Source organism: Phoenix dactylifera, unplaced genomic scaffold (assembly GCF_009389715.1).
Source record: "Phoenix dactylifera cultivar Barhee BC4 unplaced genomic scaffold, palm_55x_up_171113_PBpolish2nd_filt_p 000186F, whole genome shotgun sequence".
NCBI classification, from domain to species: domain Eukaryota; kingdom Viridiplantae; phylum Streptophyta; class Magnoliopsida; order Arecales; family Arecaceae; genus Phoenix; species Phoenix dactylifera.
The window spans coordinates 242,499-249,802 of record NW_024067714.1 but is presented as its reverse complement, the minus strand read 5'-3'; the positions used below and the strand labels follow the sequence as shown (position 1 = coordinate 249,802).

General features: G+C 37.0%; 1 long non-coding RNA gene across 1 annotated transcript; it reads left to right on the top strand.

Moving 5' to 3' along the window:
• The first annotated feature begins 266 nt into the window (after positions 1–266).
• On the top strand, positions 267–1,772 carry LOC113461541. The gene is made up of 2 exons (XR_003383811.2): positions 267–1,093; positions 1,183–1,772. It is a non-coding gene; the product is annotated as an uncharacterized LOC113461541 (long non-coding RNA).
• The last annotated feature ends 5,532 nt before the right edge of the window (positions 1,773–7,304 follow it).

The following is a 7,304-nucleotide window of genomic DNA, read 5'->3' as shown; positions in this document are numbered from 1 at the left end:
GATGAAGACGGGAGGTCGTCAGGAAGCCATGCGCAGCTAAACCTCGGTTTAAGAGTTTGATGAAGCCATAAAGGAATATTCGTTTCGTTTTTATTAACTTGAGTTTATATTATAAGATTGTTGCATGATGAAGAATTTATCAATTGATCTTACGATTTATTCAATTTATGTGAATCGTTTATCTTGCAGAAAATATTTTACATAGATTGATCTATTTCATCGAATCCAATACCTGTGGTTTGGAGGAGATATTCATGTGACATCAATTTCATGTTTAATGATTTAATGATCAGATGCATCATGCTAGGTTAGACAGGTCATGCTTATCGTTAGAATAGATGGTTTGTGCTTGACTTAGATGATCAATACTGGGATTTAGTTATAATTTTTATGATTGCTTTGGCTTGTAGTCGGAAGCAATCAAGTCTTAAATACAACTCAATCATTGAAAGCATCACGGATATAAATCTATCGGCGGATTATAGCCCTAAACACCTCTCTCCATAGATAACTCATACTATTGCATCCATATTAATTCTTAGTTTTTATCATTCACTCTAGCTTAAGCCCTTTAAAGTAATTATTTAGTTAAGAAAAATAACTTGTCTCCAATCCCTATGGATCGATACCCGTAATCACTATCCTACCAGATACGTGCTATTGCGTGGTCTTTAAAGTTGACTATCACTAACCCCAGGCACCACCATAGCCACCCCTTTATCTCTCCTTTTCTCTTCCTTGGCTAGACAGCCAGGTCCTATACTCCCTCTTTCTCTCTATTCCCCATTCTTTCTATCTTGTTTCTCTCTCTACTAGATTTCTTCTCTACTCTCTCTCTCTCTCTCTCTCTCTCTCTCTCGCTAGAGATGTTAGATCTAATATGTTACCTCTTTTCGTGATTCTAGATCACTCCTGGTGAAGGGCCCTGATTAATAGTCGGCGGGCAGCACATCAACTCCCACCATGGCACTTTTTGGATATTGTTAAAACTGGTCATCTCTGATCTCTATCGAAACTCCTGTATCCTAGTGCAAGCATGATCAGATAAATTTCACTTTGATTGGACTGATCTGGGTGTCAGGCACTCCGTTAGGTTAGCCCTATGAAGATATTGAAATTAGGGTATCTATTTATGAAATAATCATGATAAATTTTGATGGGACTATAATTTTTAAATAGCAGGACTTTAGAAGGATTTTTGAAATTAATTGGCCGATACGTTGGATTCGCTCGTAAGGTTAGTAATGTTTCGCTTTTTCTAAATTTTTTAGTAATATTAAATTATTATATTCATGACTTTTGAGTGGTGTTATTCATGATGCAAGAGTTGGATGCATAATTATTATTGAATATTCTATTTTGGAATATTATAATGATATATGATCTTATTGGATATATGATTGATTGATTTTGACACTGCATGATTTTAGAACTGAAGTATGAAACTCTAAATCTATTTAAATTTTGACCTGACTATATTGCAGATCCCGTTAATGGGGGCTAATATGTTGGCACATGATTCGTCCTAAAGGTTGTGTTGCAAGATGATGTGCAACATACCACAAGCAGATATATGGTCCTGAAGGACTTTGCTACATGATGATGCATAGCTCCCCTCAAGAAGATGTGCAGTGTTAGAACCTTGCCATAGGAAAGATATGGCCATAGCTCAAGATCGATAAGATGAATTAAATATTTGAAAAAATTTGAATCCATGAACAAAAACTTCAATTTCTAAGAAAGGTTTGGTTTGAAAATGAGTACAGCATATATATTTATTTTCTATAAATTATTATTATATATTTAATTGTCTGATTTGTTTAGCTAGAGTGATCATTGCTTACTAGGTTGTCTAGCTCATCATACAACTTATTTTTTTAGAGATTTAGAGAACTAGCATGACCAGGGTTACAATATGGGAGAGTCAATAGCAAAATTTTCACACAAATTATCTTAGATCAGAGTTTATTTAAATTGATATATTACTTTAGAATAAAATTAGAATTGTGTGACTTTTAAATTTTTGAATTAGTATTTAAAATAAAGTTTGAATATTATTATTTAAGTTATTACTCTGTATGTTCACAATATCATGTTGAAATGCCTTGCATGCTTGTAGGGAGAAAAGGTAAATAGAGATCACAGATCCTTCAGGTTGCTCAATGCTAATTTCTTCTTCAAGTTCACTATTAAGAAATATAGTTTTCACATCTACTTGATGCACAACAAGTTTGCAAATAGATATAATGGCAAACAAAACTCTAATATATGAAATTTTAGAAGTCGGTGAGTATCAAAAAAATTAATATTGTTTTTTGTATATAAGCTTTAGCTACCAAGCATGCCTCATCTGTATCAATAGATCTCACCAGTTTCATTTTCCTTTCGAAGATTCATTTAAATGCAATCAGTTTTGTTTTAGGAGGCAAATAGTTCTCAAGAGTGATTAGGCATAATAGATTCAATTTCATTATCAATAGCCTCCCAAATGTTTCATCTATAAAGGTAATAACTTCTTGATAAGTTAGGGGGTCATAAATTAGTTTCCTTTCTAGCCCTTTTACGTCTTATCAATTCTAATTCAGTTTTGTCAATTTCATTAGAAGCTTTACATGGGTCACGTGATATGAAGGTGCTTCTTGTTTTCACAGGGCTTACATTCTCAAAGAGTTCAATATTTTTAGCTTCAATAATAGCATTCAAATCTCATATATCACTTTTAATAACAAAATATCTGTAAGCAGTACTATTAGAGCATAACCCTCACAAGTTCTAGACCTATATTTTCTTTTCTTAGGTTTCATCAACAAATACCACCACAGTTTTTAGTATTTTAATTTAGGTGGATAACTATGCCAAAGTTCATAAGGTGTTTTACCTACATTCTTATGAAGAGCTTTATTTCGTATGTAACAAGCTAATAGAATGGCCTCCACCCACATGTTGGTAGACAGCCTAAAACATCCAAGTATAACATTCATCATTTCTTTAAAAGTTCTCTTTTTCCTTTCTGCAACATCATTTGATTCTGGTAAGTGCGGTGGAGTTATATCATTGATATTCTATTTTACTTCTAAAATTTATTAAAAGGATTTGATTCATACTCTCCAATTTTATTCGTTCAGTCTTTAAATCAAAAGTTTAATTCTTGTGGGATGGGCTGTCCTAATTTCATCTCTCTCCCCTTCTTATTTCCTTTTTTTCTTTTGTCTTTCTTTTTCTTCTTTCTTTCCTTGCTTTCTTTCTTTTTTTTCTATCTTCTTATATTTCCTTCCCTTTTTCATTCTTTTTCTTATCCTTTTCTGTATTTATTTTTCCTTTTTTCTTCTTCCTTCTTTTTCCTTTTTTCATTCTTGCCTTGCTTTCTTTCTTTTTCTAGTTTTTTCCCTCCTTTCTCTTTTCTCCTTCTTCCCTTCATTTTTTCCTTTTCTTCATCTTTCTTTCTTTTCTTTTCGTTTTCTTTCTTCTCTTCTCTCTCCATATGGAAGGATTACAATGTCCCAATCGCATTAAGGTTCCATTTTCTCAAAAGAATGGGATAGGATGGCCAGAGCCGGCCCGAGCCTTAGGCGACCTAGGCGATCGCCCAAAGGAAAGCCCCCGCCCAGACTCCGTATCTACAGTAAATCACAGTCGCAGAGCTAGAGCAACGGCTATCTCGACAAGACGTGGGAAGATGAGGGTGTTCAGAGTCGCCGTCCGCCCGTCCCAATCCCATCGCCCACGGCAAAAAGCTATAAACCTATGCTACACCTCTGGCAGCCTGGCTCCTCTAAGCTCTGGCTCTATGCCTCTACATCAGTTCTTCTCTGGATATAAACCTACTCTTCAGCTCTTCTGCATCTTCTTTCTCTGCTCCTCATCGTCATCCTCTTCCGCAGTTTTGCTTCACCGTCTTCGCCTTCGTCGTGACCAACAAGGGCGCCGGCGAGCGGGCGAGGTCGTCTCCGGCCGGCCGCCGGGGTTGCAACTTACAAGGAGTACCGCCGACCATGGGCCCCTCCCCACTAAAGCCAGAGAGCATAGCAAAAGGAGAAAGAAAGAAAGAAAGAAACATAGTGCTTCTTGAAAGCAAAAGGGAGGTTGCATTATGCCGTTGGACCCCATACGAAGTTTGTGAGGTGCCCTAAGGGCTGAAAGGGAGCAGCAGAAGAGGAAGGAGGTCGTGCACTACGTCACCCTTCACGAGATCGATGTCATCAACAGCTGGTTTGGACCGTTTGGTGTGCTCGCTTTCTCTCAAAATTTCTTTTTTTGTTCTTTTTTCTTTTTAATAATGCACTGCGTTGAGATGGTGTACATTTTTTAGTTTTGGGGTTTGAGTATTCTAATTTTTAGTTGTCTGGACTTGTATTGTACATGATATGATTGCTTTTATTCCAAAGAGAAGTCTTAGGTTTTTGGCGCTTCAGTGCCACTCATATGTAGAATTCTCGGGCTGTTGAATTAAATTTAAGTCGGTTGCAACTTAGCCTTTAAGGTTAAAGGTTCAGCTGTTATGTTCTTAAACTAAAATATAAGGAGGTAGGCTGACTGAAAGACGTAAGTACAAATTGAGGAAAAAAATACACTATAGTGGTAGGAAACACCAAAATAAATAAGAAAGAATTATATGTGTATGAAAAGAACCAGTATGAGTGTTTTAATGAAGCTGATTACATATACTAGAGTTGAAGAATTCTGGTTTTTTTATTAGATCCTCCATTTGGTGCCATCGGCTTTGAGGGGTACACCTATTAGACGAATATTTTGACACTCTGTGCCAAGGTGGCATCAAGTAAGATAATTTCATGGAACATATGCTTCATATTAATTCTTTAAATTTTCTGACATGCATTGGTGCTTACATGGTACAGTTGATATTTGCGGTAGGATATACACGTAGAGAAGGGGAATCAATAGCAGCCCTTCTTCCTTCAACGGCAACCGCAGGGGATATTTTCACAAGAGCAGCTCCCATTCCGACCTTTGCTACAAATGGGATAGTTATGAAATATTTTATGAGATTTAGGTGCTTTAGCTTTTACCTTTGATAGTTTTCATTGGTGCCATAAGAATTAATTGGGAATATCAAGGTGGTTGTGGCTGTTATTGATGCAAAATTGCTGTATGTTTGGAAACTTGCAAGAAATATGATTATGTATTCTTTTGGTCGATAAAGTAAGGTTTAACTTAGATTTGACACATACGTGAAGGGTTGACTACTAGGCGTTAAGTATTGCATATTATGCGATGGATAGACATGCAACAAATCTACAACCTTGAGAAAGTACATATTAAATGTACAAAAAAGATCAATTGAAAAAATTATTCGAACCATTTTAGCTAGCTCTATGACAATGAGTAGATGTTATGGAGTAATTAAAATACTTCCTCAAAATTTTGCACTTATTAAAAATTTTTTATTATTTTTCAAAAATAAAAGATCTCTCTTAGTGAGTTCTCCTTAGGCCCCTAAATGCATTGGGCCGCCCCTGAGGATGGCTAGCAGGCCCCACAGATATTATGGAAGCCCTGCCTCCTCATTTTCTGCAGTTAGCAGCATCAATAAGTTGTTGCGGCCCTCGAAGGTTGCTTAAAAGAGGTCATGATCAGCAACCGAGCCCCAGTGGATCCTCGGCCACTTCTCTCCACTGTGGTGGCAGGAGGAACGACTTCATTGAAGCTGGAAGTGGAGCTAGAATGAATTTATGCTTCTATTATACTGTGGAGCTAACATCTGCTATTCAAGTCTATGTATTATCGAACATATATATTAAAAGTGAAGACGTTATTCTTAATCATAGTCATGTCATTTCTCCTTCAAATGGTTATCATGTCATTTCAAATAATGTTGTTAACAGTAGAGCGCTAGTTCTCTATCATACTGACCAGAAGATTAACAGTCAAGAAGAGCTTAGATCCCCACCCCCACCCAATGCCCCACACTTAATTCCCCTCCGCCAGCCACCCCTACCTGCTTTTTTTCCTTTTTTATTTTTTTTAAGAAACCATCAAGAGCTCATTTTCTGCATGTGGTGCAGCTAATAGTGGAGTATCTTTCACTCTTAATGTGCTGCTTTTTTTGGAAATTGTCCGTGGTGATAGTGATATGAACATTGAAAATTATTTTGGTGTGTCCTATCTCGTAGAAGCGTGAACACAGAATATCCAAAATGTTCAGGTTGAATCATCGTCTCAATCTTATGATTGGGAATGCAATCACATTGCACAAAGCATCCTCTCACCGCACTGCAAAAGCCTAAAACTTTCTAGAGTAATGATGGGAACTTCTCGACATTCTTCTCACATTGCACCATAATCTCTAGTTTCCCAGTTTTTCTTCATGGGAAAACACCAATGTGTAACGCCCTTTCTATAAATATGGGAGCTCTCATTGCCTCCAGTTATCAACACTCTGAAATTTTGTCATCCTAAATGGTAAGGACCCAAAGTCTAGCACCCGAAGTTCAGCAGTTTGTTTCTATGCTCACATTGTTCTAGCATTACCGTGATGTCTTACTCTTTTCAACTTTTATTCGTTGGATTACAAGCTGTTGAAATAAGTGTTTTACTGCACCAAGGAGTTAAAAAAGATGCTGGTGGGTGCCGAAAAGTTTGATGGTTCCCAAACAATATTGGTGTAGGGTGTACAATAATAAAAATCACATGCAATGTTGTTACACTTCTATAGATTGATAGCAAGGGAACTCTAATAATTACTATTTGCATTAGGAAGATGAACAATTGAAATACTTCTAATTAGTTTTCAACTAATTCTGCATATAGATATATAGAGGCATATATCTATTGAGGATCAGACATGCACTTGAAATCATTAGTCAAATAAACATTTTATTTTATCTATATATACTCGTGCTAGTTAATTCATCTATTTCTAATAAAAAAGATCATCAATCACATCGATCAAGGTCGAGATAGAGCCGATATTCAGGACCACGAAGATCATATCCAATATTTCTGTTCGTTTGAGCAAAGGTTCCAATCATGTTGATGCCATCGGTCGGTGCCATGAGAAGGCAGACTCTTCTATAATCCACCTCGGCATATATCTGACGCTTTTCCAAGGAGAGCGAGAGTGTTCCAGAAAACCGGAAATCCACCTCGGGTAGAAGCCCATTGATCGATCTGACATGGTCCCATTGAACCACAAGTCCCAGGGGTCGTTCGGTTGGGGCAGCAAATCTGGCAGCTTAGCATATTCCCTCACCTTGGATGCCACCTCATTGAACAACGGCTTCTTCAAGAAGGTGAGGGGCGTCGATGAGGCGAAGACAAAAGAGCAATCGCTGCCCAAAAAATCC